Source organism: Engystomops pustulosus, unplaced genomic scaffold, assembly GCF_040894005.1.
Source record: "Engystomops pustulosus unplaced genomic scaffold, aEngPut4.maternal MAT_SCAFFOLD_122, whole genome shotgun sequence".
NCBI lineage: Eukaryota > Metazoa > Chordata > Amphibia > Anura > Leptodactylidae > Engystomops > Engystomops pustulosus.
The window spans coordinates 304,978-326,902 of NW_027285003.1; positions in this window are offsets into that span (position 1 = coordinate 304,978).

Genomic DNA, 21,925 nt, shown 5'->3' on the forward strand with positions numbered 1-21,925 from the left:
TCAATACATACAGATTATACACCACCACTAGGAGGAGATCACTACATACAGATTATACACCACCACTAGGAGGAGCTCACTACATTCAGATTATACACCACCACTAGGGGGATATCACTACATACAGATTATACACCACCACTAGGAGGAGATCACTACATACAGATTATACACCACCACTAGGGAGAGATCACTGCATACAGATTATACACCACCACTAGCGGGAGATCACTACATACATATTATACACCACCACTAGGGGGAGATCACTACATACAGATTATACACCACCACTAGGGGGAGATCACTACATACAGATTATACACCACCACTAGGAGGAGATCAATACATACAGATTATACACCACCACTAGGAGGAGATCACTACATACAGATTATACACCACCACTAGGAGGAGCTCACTACATTCAGATTATACACCACCACTAGGGGGATATCACTACATACAGATTATACACCACCACTAGGAGGAGATCACTACATACAGATTATACACCACCACTAGGGAGAGATCACTGCATACAGATTATACACCACCACTAGCGGGAGATCACTACATACACATTATACACCACCACTAGGGGGAGATCACTACATACAGATTATACACCACCACTAGGAGGAGATCACTACATACAGATTATACACCACCACTAGGAGGAGATCACTACATACAGAATATACACCACCACTAGGGGGAGATCACTACATACAGATTATACACCACCACTAGGGGGAGATCACTACATACAGATTATACACCACCACTAGGGGGAGATCACTACATACAGATTATACACCACCACTAGGGGGAGCTCACTACATACAGATTATACACCACCACTAGGAGGAGCTCACTACATACAGATTATACACCACCACTAGGAGGAGCTCACTACATACAGATTATACACCACCACTAGGAGGAGCTCACTACATACAGATTATACACCACCACTAGGGGGAGCTCACTACATACAGATTATACACCACCACTAGGAGATCACTACATACAGATTATACACCACTACTAGGGGGAGATCACTACATACAGATTATACACCACCACTAGGGGGAGCTGACTACATACACATTATACACCACCACTAGGAGGAGATCACTACATACAGATTATACACCACCACTAGGGGGAGCTCACAACATACAGATTATACACCACCACTAGGGGGAGCTCACTACATACAGATTATACACCACCACTAGGGGGAGATCACTACATACAGATTATACACCACCACTAGGAGGAGATCACTACATACAGATTATAGACCACCACTAGGAGGAGATCACTACATACAGATTATACATCACCACTAGGAGGAGATCAATACATACAGATTATACACCACCAATAGGAGGAGCTCACTACATTCAGATTATACACCAACACAAGGGCGATATCACTACATACAGATTATACACCACCACTAGGGGGAGATCACTACATACAGATTATACACCACCACTAGGAGGAGATCACTACATACAGATTATACACCACCACTAGCGGGAGATCACTACATACATATTATACACCACCACTAGGGGGAGATCACTACATACAGATTATATACCACCACTAGGAGGAGATCACTACATACAGATTATACACCACCACTAGGAGGAGATCACTACATACAGATTATACACCACCACTAGGAGGAGATCACTACATACAGATTATACACCACCACTAGGGGGATATCACTACATACAGATTATACACCACCACTAGGGGGAGCTCACTACATACAGATTATACACCACCACTAGAGGGTGATCACTACATACAGATTATACACCATCACTAGGGGGAGATCACTACATACAGATTATACACCACCACTAGGGGGAGATCACTACATACACATTATACACCAACACTAGGAGGAGATCACTACATACAGATTATACACCACCACTAGGGGGAGATCACTACATACACATTATACACCACCACTAGGGGGAGATCACTACATACACATTATACACCACCACTAGGAGGAGATCACTACATACAGATTATACACCACCACTAGGGGGAGATCACTACATACACATTATACACCACCACTAGGGGGAGATCACTACATACACATTATACACCACCACTAGGTGGAGATCACTACATACAGATTATACCTCACCACTAGGAGGAGATCAATACATACAGATTATACACCACCACTAGGAGGAGCTCACTACATTCAGATTATACACCAACACAAGGGCGATATCACTACATACAGATTATACACCGCCACTAGGGGGAGATCACTACATACAGATTATACACCACCACTAGGAGGAGATCACTACATACATATTATACACCACCACTAGGGGGAGATCACTACATACAGATTATATACCACCACTAGGAGGAGATCACTACATACAGATTATACACCACCACTAGGAGGAGATCACGAAATACAGATTATACACCACCACTAGGAGGAGATCACGAAATACAGATTATACACCACCACTAGGGGGAGATCACTACATACAGATTATACACCACCACTAGGAGGAGATCACTACATACACATTATACACCACCACTAGGAGCAGATCACGAAATACAGATTATACACCACCACTAGGGGGAGATCACTACATACAGATTATACACCACCACTAGGAGGAGATCACTACATACACATTATACACCACCACTAGGAGGAGATCACTACATACAGATTATACACCACCACTAGGGGGAGATCACTACATACAGATTATACACCACCACTAGTGGGAGATCACTACATACAGATTATACACCACCACTAGGAGGAGCTCACTAGATACAGATTATACACCAACACTAGGGGGAGATCACTACATACAGATTATACAGCACCACTACAAACAGATTATACACCACCACTAGGAGGAGCTCACTACATACACATTATACACCACCACTAGAGGGAGATCACTACATACAGATTATACACCACCACTAGGAGGAGATCACTACATACACATTATACACCAACACTAGGAGCAGATCATGAAATACAGATTATACACCACCACTAGGGGGATATCACTACATACAGATTATACACCACCACTAGGGGGAGATCACTACATTCAGATTATACACCACCACTAGGAGGAGCTCACTAGATACAGATTATACACCACCACTAGGAGGAGATCACTACATACAGATTATACACCACCACTAGGGGGAGATCACTACATACAGATTATACACCACCACTAGGAGGAGATCACTAGATACAGATTATACACCACCACTAGAGGGAGATCACTATGTACAGATTATACACCACCAATAGGGGGAGATCACTACATACAGATTATACATCACCACTAGGGGGAGATCACTACATACAGATTATACATCACCACTAGGGGGAGCTCACTATATACAGATTATACACCACCACTAGGAGGAGATCACTACATACAGATTATACACCACCACTAGGGGGAGATCACTATATACAGATTATACACCACCACTAGGAGGAGATCACTACATACACATTATACACCACCACTAGGGGGAGATCACTATATACAGATTATACACCACCACTAGGAGGAGATCACTACATACAGATTATACACCACCACTAGGCAGAGATCACTACATACAGATTGTACACCACCACTAGGAGGAGATCACTACATACACATTATACACCACCACTAGGGGGAGATCACTACATACAGATTATACACCACCACTAGGAGATCACTACATACAGATTATACACCACCACTAGGGGGAGATCACTACATACACATTATACACCACTACTAGGAGGAGATCACTACATACAGATTATACACCTCCATTAGGGGGGGGTCACAAGATACAGATTATACACCACCACTAGGGGGAGATCACTACATACAGATTATACACCACCACTAGGGGGAGATCACTACATACAGATTATACACCACCACTAGGGGGAGATCACTACATACAGATTATACACCACCACTAGGAGGAGATCACTACATACAGATTATACACCACCACTAGGAGGAGATCACTACATACAGATTATACACCACCACTAGGAGGAGCTCACTACATACACATTATACACCACCACTAGAGGGAGATCACTACATACAGATTATACACCACCACTAGGAGGAGATCACTACATACACATTATACACCAACACTAGGAGGAGATCATGAAATACAGATTATACACCACCACTAGGGGGATATCACTACATACAGATTATACACCACCACTAGGGGGAGATCACTACATTCAGATTATACACCACCACTAGGAGGAGCTCACTAGATACAGATTATACACCACCACTAGGGGGAGATCACTACATACAGATTATACACCACCACTAGGGGGAGATCACTACATACAGATTATACACCACCACTAGGAGGAGATCACTAGATACAGATTATACACCACCACTAGAGGGAGATCACTATGTACAGATTATACACCACCACTAGGGGGAGATCACTACATACAGATTATACATCACCACTAGGGGGAGATCACTACATACAGATTATACATCACCACTAGGGGGAGCTCACTATATACACATTATACACCACCACTAGGGGGAGATCACTATATACAGATTATACACCACCACTAGGAGGAGATCACTACATACAGATTATACACCACCACTAGGGGGAGATCACTACATACAGATTATACACCACCACTAGGAGGAGATCACTACATACACATTATGCACCACCACTAGGGGGAGATCACTACATACAGATTATACACCACCACTAGGAGATCACTACATACAGATTATACACCACCACTAGGGGGAGATCACTACATACACATTATACACCACTACTAGGAGGAGATCACTACATACAGATTATACACCTCCATTAGGGGGAGATCACTAGATACAGATTATACACCACCACTAGGGGGAGATCACTACATACAGATTATACACCACCACTAGGGGGAGATCACTACATACAGATTATACACCACCACTAGGGGGAGATCACTACATACAGATTATACACCACCACTAGGAGGAGATCACTACATACAGATTATACACCACCACTAGGAGGAGATCACTACATACAGATTATACACCACCACTAGGAGGAGCTCACTACATACACATTATACACCACCACTAGGGGGAGATCACTACATACAGATTATACACCACCACTAGGGGGAGATCACTACATACAGATTATACACCACCACTAGGGGGAGCTCAATACATACAGATTATACACCACCACTAGGGGGAGATCACTACATATACATTATACACCACCACTAGGGGGAGATCACTACATACAGATTATACACCACCACTAGGGGGAGATCACTACATACAGATTATACACCACCACTAGGGGGGGCTCACTACATACACATTATACACCACCACTAGGAGGAGATCACTACATACAGATTATACACCACCACTAGGGGGAGCTCACAACATACAGATTATACACCACCACTAGGGGGAGCTCACTACATACAGATTATACACCACCACTAGGGGGAGATCACTACATTCAGATTATACACCACCACTAGGAGGAGATCACTACATACAGATTATAGACCACCACTAGGAGGAGATCACTACATACAGATTATACACCACCACTAGGGGGAGATCACTACATACAGATTATACACCACCACTAGGGGGAGATCACTACATACACATTATACACCACCACTAGGAGGAGATCACTACATACACATTATACACCACCACTAGCGGGAGATCACTACATACAGATTATATACCACCACTAGGAGGAGATCACTACATACACATTATACACCACCACTAGGAGGAGATCACTACATACAGATTATACACCACCACTAGGGGGAGATCACTACATACAGATTATACACCACCACTAGGGGGAGATCACTACATACAGATTATACACCACCACTAGGGGGAGATCACTACATACAGATTATACACCACCATTAGGAGGAGCTCAATAGATACAGATTATACACCACCACTAGGGGGAGATCACTACATACAGATTATACACCACCACTAGGAGGAGATCACTAGATACAGATTATACACCACCACTAGAGGGAGATCACTACATACAGATTATACACCACCACTAGGAGGAGATCACTACATACACATTATACACCACCACTAGGAGGAGATCACGAAATACAGATTATACACCACCACTAGGGGGATATCACTACATACAGATTGTACACCACCACTAGGGGGAGATCACTACATACAGATTATACACCACCACTAGGAGGAGCTCAATAGATACAGATTATACACCACCACTAGGGGGAGATCACTACATACAGATTATACACCACCACTAGGGGGAGTTCACTACATACATATTATACACCACCACTAGGAGGAGATCACTAGATACAGATTATACACCACCACTAGAGGGAGATCACTACATACAGATTATACACCACCACTAGGAGGAGATCACTACATACACATTATACACCACTACTAGGAGGATATCACTACATACAGATTATACACCACCACTAGGGGGATATCACTACATACAGATTATACACCACAACTAGGGGGAAATCACTACATACAGATTATACACCACTACTAGGAGGAGATCACTAGATACAGATTATACACCACCACTAGAGGGAGATCACTATATACAGATTATACACCACCACTAGGGGGAGATCACTACATACAGATTATACACCACCACTAGGGGGAGCTCACTACATACAGATTATACACCACCACTAGGAGGAGATCACTAGATACAGATTATACACCACCACTAGGGGGAGATCACTACATACACATTATACACCACCACTAGGGGGAGATCACTACATACAGATTATACACCACCACTAGGGGGAGCTCACTATATACACATTATACACCACCACTAGGGGGAGATCACTATATACAGATTATACAACACCACTAGGGGGAGATCACTACATACAGATTATACACCACCACTAGGAGGAGATCACTACATACACATTATACACCACCACTAGGAGGAGATCACTACATACAGATTATACACCACCACTAGGAGGAGATCACTACATACACATTATACACCACCACTAGGGGGAGATCACTACATACAGACTATACACCACCACTAGGGGGATATCACTACATACAGATTATACACCACCACTAGGAGGAGATCACTACATACAGATTATACACCACCACTAGGAGGAGATCACTACATACAGATTATACACCACCACTAGGAGGAGATCACTACATACAGATTATACACCACCACTAGGAGGAGATCACTACATACAGATTATACACCACCACTAGGAGGAGATCACTACATACACATTATACACCAGCACTAGGGGGAGATCACTACATACACATTATACACCACCACTAGGGGGAGATCACTACATACATACTATACACCACCACTAGGGGGAGATCACTATATACACATTATACACCACCACTAGGGGGAGATCACTACATACAGATTATACACCACCACTAGGAGGAGATCACTACATACAGATTATACACCACCACTAGGAGGAGATCACTACATACAGATTATACACCACCACTAGGAGGAGATCACTACATACAGATTATACACCACCACTAGGAGGAGATCACTACATACAGATTATACACCACCACTAGGAGGAGCTCACTACATACACATTATACACCACCACTAGGGGGAGATCACTACATACAGATTATACACCACCACTAGGGGGAGATCACTACATACAGATTATACACCACCACTAGGGGGAGCTCAATACATACAGATTATACACCACCACTAGGGGGAGATCACTACATATACATTATACACCACCACTAGGGGGAGATCACTACATACAGATTATACACCACCACTAGGGGGAGATCACTACATACAGATTATACACCACCACTAGGGGGAGCTCACTACATACACATTATACACCACCACTAGGAGGAGATCACTACATACAGATTATACACCACCACTAGGGGGAGCTCACAACATACAGATTATACACCACCACTAGGGGGAGCTCACTACATACAGATTATACACCACCACTAGGAGGAGATCACTACATACAGATTATACACCACCACTAGGGGGAGCTCACAACATACAGATTATACACCACCACTAGGGGGAGCTCACTACATACAGATTATACACCACCACTAGGGGGAGATCACTACATACAGATTATACACCACCACTAGGAGGAGATCACTACATACAGATTATAGACCACCACTAGGAGGAGATCACTACATACAGATTATACACCACCACTAGGGGGAGATCACTACATACAGATTATACACCACCACTAGGGGGAGATCACTACATACACATTATACACCACCACTAGGAGGAGATCACTACATACAGATTATACACCACCACTAGGGGGAGATCACTACATACAGATTATATACCACCACTAGGAGGAGATCACTACATACACATTATACACCACCACTAGGAGGAGATCACTACATACAGATTATACACCACCACTAGGGGGAGATCACTACATACAGATTATACACCACCACTAGGGGGAGATCACTACATACAGATTATACACCACCACTAGGGGGAGATCACTACATACAGATTATACACCACCATTAGGAGGAGCTCAATAGATACAGATTATACACCACCACTAGGGGGAGATCACTACATACAGATTATACACCACCACTAGGAGGAGATCACTAGATACAGATTATACACCACCACTAGAGGGAGATCACTACATACAGATTATACACCACCACTAGGAGGAGATCACTACATACACATTATACACCACCACTAGGAGGATATCACTACATACAGATTATACACCACCACTAGGGGGATATCACTACATACAGATTATACACCACAACTAGGGGGAGATCACTACGTACAGATTATACACCACTACTAGGAGGAGATCACTAGATACAGATTATACACCACCACTAGAGGGAGATCACTATATACAGATTATACACCACCACTAGGGGGAGATCACTACATACAGATTATACACCACCACTAGGGGGAGCTCACTACATACAGATTATACACCACCACTAGGAGGAGATCACTAGATACAGATTATACACCACCACTAGGGGGAGATCACTACATACACATTATACACCACCACTAGGGGGAGATCACTACATACAGATTATACACCACCACTAGGGGGAGCTCACTATATACACATTATACACCACCACTAGGGGGAGATCACTATATACAGATTATACAACACCACTAGGGGGAGATCACTACATACAGATTATACACCACCACTAGGAGGAGATCACTACATACAGATTATACACCACCACTAGGAGGAGATCACTACATACACATTATACACCACCACTCGGGGGAGATCACTACATACAGACTATACACCACCACTAGGGGGATATCACTACATACAGATTATACACCACCACTAGGAGGAGATCACTACATACAGATTATACACCACCACTAGGAGGAGATCACTACATACAGATTATACACCACCACTAGGAGGAGATCACTACATACAGATTATACACCACCACTAGGAGGAGATCACTACATACAGATTATACACCACCACTAGGAGGAGATCACTACATACACATTATACACCACCACTAGGGGGAGATCACTACATACAGATTATACACCACCACTAGGGGGAGATCACTACATACATACTATACACCACCACTAGGGGGAGATCACTATATACACATTATACACCACCACTAGGGGGAGATCACTACATACAGATTATACACCACCACTAGGAGGAGATCACTACATACACATTATACACCACCACTAGGAGGAGATCACTACATACAGATTATACACCACCACTAGGAGGAGATCACTACATACAGATTATACACCACCACTAGGAGGAGATCACTACATACAGATTATACACCACCACTAGGGGGAGATCACTACATACATATTATACACCACCACTAGGAGGAGCTCACTACATACAGATTATACACCACCACTAGGGTGAGCTCACTACATACAGATTATACACCACCACTAGGGGGAGATCACTACATACAGATTATACACCACCACTAGGAGGAGATCACTACATACAGATTATAGACCACCTCTAGGAGGAGATCACTACATACAGATTATACACCACCACTAGGGGGAGATCACTACATACAGATTATACACCACCACTAGGGGGAGATCACTACATACACATTATACACCACCACTAGGAGGAGATCACTACATACAGATTATACACCACCACTAGGGGGAGATCACTACATACAGATTATATACCACCACTAGGAGGAGATCACTACATACACATTATACACCACCACTAGGAGGAGATCACTACATACAGATTATACACCACCACTAGGGGGAGATCACTACATACAGATTATACACCACCACTAGGAGGAGCTCAATAGATACAGATTATACACCACCACTAGGGGGAGATCACTACATACAGATTATACACCACCACTAGGAGGAGATCACTAGATACAGATTATACACCACCACTAGAGGGAGATCACTACATACAGATTATACACCACCACTAGGAGGAGATCACTACATACACATTATACACCACCACTAGGAGGAGATCACTACATACAGATTATACACCACCACTAGGGGGATATCACTACATACAGATTGTACACAACCACTAGGGGGAGATCACTACATACAGATTATACACCACCACTAGGAGGATATCACTACATACATATTATACACCACCACTAGGGGGATATCACTACATACAGATTATACACCACCACTAGGGGGAGATCACTACATACAGATTATACACCACCACTAGGAGGAGCTCACTAGATACAGATTATACACCACCACTAGGGGGGGGTCACTACATACAGATTATACACCACCACTAGGGGGAGATCACTACATACAGATTATACACCACTACTAGGAGGAGATCACTAGATACAGATTATACACCACCACTAGAGGGAGATCACTATATACAGATAATACACCACCAATAGGGGGAGATCACTACATACAGATTATACACCACCACTAGGGGGAGCTCACTACATACAGATTATACACCACCACTAGGAGGAGATCACTAGATACAGATTATACACCACCACTAGGGGGAGATCACTACATACACATTATACACCACCACTAGGGGGAGATCACTACATACAGATTATACACCACCACTAGGGGGAGCTCACTATATACACATTATACACCACCACTAGGGGGAGATCACTATATACAGATTATACAACACCACTAGGGGGAGATCACTACATACAGATTATACACCACCACTAGGAGGAGATCACTACATACACATTATACACCACCACTAGGAGGAGATCACTACATACAGATTATACACCACCACTAGGAGGAGATCACTACATACACATTATACACCACCACTAGGGGGAGATCACTACATATAGACTATACACCACCACTAGGGGGATATCACTACATACAGATTATACACCACCACTAGGAGGAGATTACTACATACACATTATACACCACCACTAGGAGGAGATCACTACATACAGATTATACACCACCACTAGGAGGAGATCACTACATACAGATTATACACCACCACTAGGAGGAGATCACTACATACAGATTATACACCACCACTAGGAGGAGATCACTACATACACATTATACACCACCACTAGGGGGAGATCACTACATACAGATTATACACCACCACTAGGGGGAGATCACTACATACATACTATACACCACCACTAGGGGGAGATCACTATATACACATTATACACCACCACTAGGGGGAGATCACTACATACAGATTATACACCACCACTAGGAGGAGATCACTACATACAGATTATACACCACCACTAGGAGGAGATCACTACATACAGATTATACACCACCACTAGGAGGAGATCACTACATACAGATTATACACCACCACTAGGAGGAGATCACTACATACAGATTATACACCACCACTAGGGGGAGATCACTACATACAGATTATACACCACCACTAGGAGGAGATCGCTACATACACATTATACACCACCACTATGGGGAGCTCACTACATAAAGATTATACACCACCACTAGGAGGAGCTGACTACATACATATTATACACCACCACTAGGAGGAGCTCACTACATACAGATTATACACCACCACTAGGAGGAGCTCACTACATACAGATTATACACCACCACTAGGAGGAGATCACTACATACAGATTATACACCACCACTAGGGGGAGAACACTACATACAGATTGTACACCACCACTAGGGGGAGATCACTACATACACATTATACACCACCACTAGGAGGAGCTCACTACATACACATTATACACCACCACTAGGAGGAGCTCACTAGATACAGATTATACACCACCACTAGGGGGAGATCACTACATACACATTATACACCACCACTAGGGGGAGATCACTACATACAGACTATACACCACCACTAGGGGGATATCACTACATACAGATTATACACCACCACTAGGAGGAGATCACTACATACAGATTATACACCACCACTAGGAGGAGATCACTACATACAGATTATACACCACCACTAGGAGGAGATCACTACATACAGATTATACACCACCACTAGGAGGAGATCACTAGATACAGATTATACACCACCACTAGAGGGAGATCACTATGTACAGATTATACACCACCACTAGGGGGAGATCACTACATACAGATTATACATCACCACTAGGGGGAGATCACTACATACAGATTATACATCACCACTAGGGGGAGCTCACTATATACAGATTATACACCACCACTAGGAGGAGATCACTACATACAGATTATACACCACCACTAGGGGGAGATCACTATATACAGATTATACACCACCACTAGGAGGAGATCACTACATACACATTATACACCACCACTAGGGGGAGATCACTATATACAGATTATACACCACCACTAGGAGGAGATCACTACATACAGATTATACACCACCACTAGGCAGAGATCACTACATACAGATTGTACACCACCACTAGGAGGAGATCACTACATACACATTATACACCACCACTAGGGGGAGATCACTACATACAGATTATACACCACCACTAGGAGATCACTACATACAGATTATACACCACCACTAGGGGGAGATCACTACATACACATTATACACCACTACTAGGAGGAGATCACTACATACAGATTATACACCTCCATTAGGGGGGGGTCACAAGATACAGATTATACACCACCACTAGGGGGAGATCACTACATACAGATTATACACCACCACTAGGGGGAGATCACTACATACAGATTATACACCACCACTAGGAGGAGATCACTACATACAGATTATACACCACCACTAGGAGGAGATCACTACATACAGATTATACACCACCACTAGGAGGAGCTCACTACATACACATTATACACCACCACTAGAGGGAGATCACTACATACAGATTATACACCACCACTAGGAGGAGATCACTACATACACATTATACACCAACACTAGGAGGAGATCATGAAATACAGATTATACACCACCACTAGGGGGATATCACTACATACAGATTATACACCACCACTAGGGGGAGATCACTACATTCAGATTATACACCACCACTAGGAGGAGCTCACTAGATACAGATTATACACCACCACTAGGGGGAGATCACTACATACAGATTATACACCACCACTAGGGGGAGATCACTACATACAGATTATACACCACCACTAGGAGGAGATCACTAGATACAGATTATACACCACCACTAGAGGGAGATCACTATGTACAGATTATACACCACCACTAGGGGGAGATCACTACATACAGATTATACATCACCACTAGGGGGAGATCACTACAAACAGATTATACATCACCACTAGGGGGAGCTCACTATATACACATTATACACCACCACTAGGGGGAGATCACTATATACAGATTATACACCACCACTAGGAGGAGATCACTACATACAGATTATACACCACCACTAGGGGGAGATCACTACATACAGATTATACACCACCACTAGGAGGAGATCACTACATACACATTATACACCACCACTAGGGGGAGATCACTACATACAGATTATACACCACCACTAGGAGATCACTACATACAGATTATACACCACCACTAGGGGGAGATCACTACATACACATTATACACCACTACTAGGAGGAGATCACTACATACAGATTATACACCTCCATTAGGGGGAGATCACTAGATACAGATTATACACCACCACTAGGGGGAGATCACTACATACAGATTATACACCACCACTAGGGGGAGATCACTACATACAGATTATACACCACCACTAGGGGGAGATCACTACATACAGATTATACACCACCACTAGGAGGAGATCACTACATACAGATTATACACCACCACTAGGAGGAGATCACTACATACAGATTATACACCACCACTAGGAGGAGCTCACAACATACAGATTATACACCACCACTAGGGGGAGATCACTACATACAGATTATACACCACCACTAGGGGGAGATCACTACATACAGATTATACACCACCACTAGGGGGAGCTCAATACATACAGATTATACACCACCACTAGGGGGACATCACTACATACAGATTATACACCACCACTAGGGGGAGATCACTACATACAGATTATACACCACCACTAGGGGGAGCTCACTACATACACATTATACACCACCACTAGGAGGAGATCACTACATACAGATTATACACCACCACTAGGGGGAGCTCACAACATACAGATTATACACCACCACTAGGGGGAGCTCACTACATACAGATTATACACCACCACTAGGGGGAGATCACTACATACAGATTATACACCACCACTAGGAGGAGATCACTACATACAGATTATAGACCACCACTAGGAGGAGATCACTACATACAGATTATACACCACCACTAGGGGGAGATCACTAAATACAGATTATACACCACCACTAGGGGGAGATCACTACATACACATTATACACCACCACTAGGAGGAGATCACTACATACAGATTATACACCACCACTAGGGGGAGATCACTACATACAGATTATATACCACCACTAGGAGGAGATCACTACATACACATTATACACCACCACTAGGGGGAGATCACTACATACAGATTATACACCACCACTAGGGGGAGATCACTACATACAGATTATACACCACCATTAGGAGGAGCTCAATAGATACAGATTATACACCACCACTAGGGGGAGATCACTACATACAGATTATACACCACCACTAGGAGGAGATCACTAGATACAGATTATACACCACCACTAGAGGGAGATCACTACATACAGATTATACACCACCACTAGGAGGAGATCACTACATACACATTATACACCACCACTAGGAGGAGATCACGAAATACAGATTATACACCACCACTAGGGGGATATCACTACATACAGATTGTACACCACCACTAGGGGGAGATCACTACATACAGATTATACACCACCACTAGGAGGAGCTCAATAGATACAGATTATACACCACCACTAGGGGGAGATCACTACATACAGATTATACACCACCACTAGGGGGAGTTCACTACATACAGATTATACACCACCACTAGGAGGAGATCACTAGATACAGATTATACACCACCACTAGAGGGAGATCACTACATACAGATTATACACCACCACTAGGAGGAGATCACTACATACACATTATACACCACCACTAGGAGGATATCACTACATACAGATTATACACCACCAATAGGGGGATATCACTACATACAGATTATACACCACAACTAGGGGGAAATCACTACATACAGATTATACACCACTACTAGGAGGAGATCACTAGATACAGATTATACACCACCACTAGAGGGAGATCACTATATACAGATTATACACCACCACTAGGGGGAGATCACTACATACAGATTATACACCACCACTAGGGGGAGCTCACTACATACAGATTATACACCACCACTAGGAGGAGATCACTAGATACAGATTATACACCACCACTAGGGGGAGATCACTACATACACATTATACACCACCACTAGGGGGAGATCACTACATACAGATTATACACCACCACTAGGGGGAGCTCACTATATACACATTATACACCACCACTAGGGGGAGATCACTATATACAGATTATACAACACCACTAGGGGGAGATCACTACATACAGATTATACACCACCACTAGGAGGAGATCACTACATACACATTATACACCACCACTAGGAGGAGATCACTACATACAGATTATACACCACCACTAGGAGGAGATCACTACATACACATTATACACCACCACTAGGGGGAGATCACTACATACAGACTATACACCACCACTAGGGGGATATCACTACATACAGATTATACACCACCACTAGGAGGAGATCACTACATACAGATTATACACCACCACTAGGAGGAGATCACTACATACAGATTATACACCACCACTAGGAGGAGATCACTACATACAGATTATACACCACCACTAGGAGGAGATCACTACATACAGATTATACACCACCACTAGGAGGAGATCACTACATACACATTATACACCACCACTAGGGGGAGATCACTACATACACATTATACACCACCACTAGGGGGAGATCACTACATACATACTATACACCACCACTAGGGGGAGATCACTATATACACATTATACACCACCACTAGGGGGAGATCACTACATACAGATTATACACCACCACTAGGAGGAGATCACTACATACAGATTATACACCACCACTAGGAGGAGCTCACTACATACACATTATACACCACCACTAGGGGGAGATCACTACATACAGATTATACACCACCACTAGGGGGAGATCACTACATACAGATTATACACCACCACTAGGGGGAGTTCAATACATACAGATTATACACCACCACTAGGGGGAGATCACTACATATACATTATACACCACCACTAGGGGGAGATCACTACATACAGATTATACACCACCACTAGGGGGAGATCACTACATACAGATTATACACCACCACTAGGGGGAGCTCACTACATACACATTATACACCACCACTAGGAGGAGATCACTACATACAGATTATACACCACCACTAGGGGGAGCTCACAACATACAGATTATACACCACCACTAGGGGGAGCTCACTACATACAGATTATACACCACCACTAGGGGGAGATCACTACATACAGATTATACACCACCACTAGGAGGAGATCACTACATACAGATTATAGACCACCACTAGGAGGAGATCACTACATACAGATTATACACCACCACTAGGGGGAGATCACTACATACAGATTATACACCACCACTAGGGGGAGATCACTACATACACATTATACACCACCACTAGGAGGAGATCACTACATACAGATTATACACCACCACTAGGGGGAGATCACTACATACAGATTATATACCACCACTAGGAGGAGATCACTACATACACATTATACACCACCACTAGGAGGAGATCACTACATACAGATTATACACCACCACTAGGGGGAGATCACTACATACAGATTATACACCACCACTAGGGGGAGATCACTACATACAGATTATACACCACCACTAGGGGGAGATCACTACATACAGATTATACACCACCATTAGGAGGAGCTCAATAGATACAGATTATACACCACCACTAGGGGGAGATCACTACATACAGATTATACACCACCACTAGGAGGAGATCACTAGATACAGATTATACACCACCACTAGAGGGAGATCACTACATACAGATTATACACCACCACTAGGAGGAGATCACTACATACACATTATACACCACCACTAGGAGGAGATCACGAAATACAGATTATACACCACCACTAGGGGGATATCACTACATACAGATTGTACACCACCACTAGGGGGAGATCACTACATACAGATTATACACCACCACTAGGAGGAGCTCAATAGATACAGATTATACACCACCACTAGGGGGAGATCACTACATACAGATTATACACCACCACTAGGGGGAGTTCACTACATACAGATTATACACCACCACTAGGAGGAGATCACTAGATACAGATTATACACCACCACTAGAGGGAGATCACTACATACAGATTATACACCACCACTAGGAGGAGATCACTACATACACATTATACACCACCACTAGGAGGATATCACTACATACAGATTATACACCACCACTAGGGGGATATCACTACATGCAGATTATACACCACAACTAGGGGGAGATCACTACGTACAGATTATACACCACTACTAGGAGGAGATCACTAGATACAGATTATACACCACCACTAGAGGGAGATCACTATATACAGATTATACACCACCACTAGGGGGAGATCACTACATACAGATTATACACCACCACTAGGGGGAGCTCACTACATACAGATTATACACCACCACTAGGAGGAGATCACTAGATACAGATTATACACCACCACTAGGGGGAGATCACTACATACACATTATACACCACCACTAGGGGGAGATCACTACATACAGATTATACACCACCACTAGGGGGAGCTCACTATATACACATTATACACCACCACTAGGGGGAGATCACTATATACAGATTATACAACACCACTAGGGGGAGATCACTACATACAGATTATACACCACCACTAGGAGGAGATCACTACATACACATTATACACCACCACTAGGAGGAGATCACTACATACAGATTATACACCACCACTAGGAGGAGATCACTACATACACATTATACACCACCACTAGGGGGAGATCACTACATACAGACTATACACCACCACTAGGGGGATATCACTACATACAGATTATACACCACCACTAGGAGGAGATCACTACATACAGATTATACACCACCACTAGGAGGAGATCACTACATACAGATTATACACCACCACTAGGAGGAGATCACTACATACAGATTATACACCACCACTAGGAGGAGATCACTACATACAGATTATACACCACCACTAGGAGGAGATCACTACATACACATTATACACCACCACTAGGGGGAGATCACTACATACAGATTATACACCACCACTAGGGGGAGATCACTACATACATACTATACACCACCACTAGGGGGAGATCACTATATACACATTATACACCACCACTAGGGGGAGATCACTACATACAGATTATACACCACCACTAGGAGGAGATCACTACATACAGATTATACACCACCACTAGGAGGAGATCACTACATACAGATTATACACCACCACTAGGAGGAGATCACTACATACAGATTATACACCACCACTAGGAGGAGATCACTACATACAGATTATACACCACCACTAGGGGGAGATCACTACATACAGATTATACACCACCACTAGGAGGAGATCGCTACATACACATTATACACCACCACTAGGGGGAGCTCACTACATAAAGATTATACACCACCACTAGGAGGAGCTCACTACATTCATATTATACACCACCACTAGGAGGAGCTCACTACATACAGATTATACACCACCACTAGGAGGAGCTCACTACATACAGATTATACACCACCACTAGGGGGAGCTCACTACATACATATTATACACCACCACTAGGAGGAGCTCACTACATACAGATTATACACCACCACTAGGGTGAGCTCACTACATACAGATTATACACCACCACTAGGGGGAGATCACTACATACAGATTATACACCACCACTAGGAGGAGATCACTACATACAGATTATAGACCACCACTAGGAGGAGATCACTACATACAGATTATACACCACCACTAGGGGGAGATCACTACATACAGATTATACACCACCACTAGGGGGAGATCACTACATACACATTATACACCACCACTAGGAGGAGATCACTACATACAGATTATACACCACCACTAGGGGGAGATCACTACATACAGATTATATACCACCACTAGGAGGAGATCACTACATACACATTATACACCACCACTAGGAGGAGATCACTACATACAGATTATACACCACCACTAGGGGGAGATCACTACATACAGATTATACACCACCACTAGGAGGAGCTCAATAGATACAGATTATACACCACCACTAGGGGGAGATCACTACATACAGATTATACACCACCACTAGGAGGAGATCACTAGATACAGATTATACACCACCACTAGAGGGAGATCACTACATACAGATTATACACCACCACTAGGAGGAGATCACTACATACACATTATACACCACCACTAGGAGGAGATCACGAAATACAGATTATACACCACCACTAGGGGGATATCACTACATACAGATTGTACACCACCACTAGGGGGAGATCACTACATACAGATTATACACCACCACTAGGAGGATATCACTACATACATATTATACACCACCACTAGGGGGATATCACTACATACAGATTATACACCACCACTAGGGGGAGATCACTACATACAGATTATACACCACCACTAGGAGGAGCTCACTAGATACAGATTATACACCACCACTAGGGGGGGATCACTACATACAGATTATACACCACCACTAGGGGGAGATCACTACATACAGATTATACACCACTACTAGGAGGAGATCACTAGATACAGATTATACACCACCACTAGAGGGAGATCACTATATACAGATTATACACCACCACTAGGGGGAGATCACTACATACAGATTATACACCACCACTAGGGGGAGCTCACTACATACAGATTATACACCACCACTAGGAGGAGATCACTAGATACAGATTATACACCACCACTAGGGGGAGATCACTACATACACATTATACACCACCACTAGGGGGAGATCACTACATACAGATTATACACCACCACTAGGGGGAGCTCACTATATACACATTATACACCACCACTAGGGGGAGATCACTATATACAGATTATACAACACCACTAGGGGGAGATCACTACATACAGATTATACACCACCACTAGGAGGAGATCACTACATACACATTATACACCACCACTAGGAGGAGATCACTACATACAGATTATACACCACCACTAGGAGGAGATCACTACATACACATTATACACCACCACTAGGGGGAGATCACTACATACAGACTATACACCACCACTAGGGGGATATCACTACATACAGATTATACACCACCACTAGGAGGAGATTACTACATACAGATTATACACCACCACTAGGAGGAGATCACTACATACAGATTATACACCACCACTAGGAGGAGATCACTACATACAGATTATACACCACCACTAGGAGGAGATCACTAAATACAGATTATACACCACCACTAGGAGGAGATCACTACATACACATTATACACCACCACTAGGGGGAGATCACTACATACAGATTATACACCACCACTAGGGGGAGATCACTACATACATACTATACACCACCACTAGGGGGAGATCACTATATACACATTATACACCACCACTAGGGGGAGATCACTACATACAGATTATACACCACCACTAGGAGGAGATCACTACATACAGATTATACACCACCACTAGGAGGAGATCACTACATACAGATTATACACCACCACTAGGAGGAGATCACTACATACAGATTATACACCACCACTAGGAGGAGATCACTACATACAGATTATACACCACCAC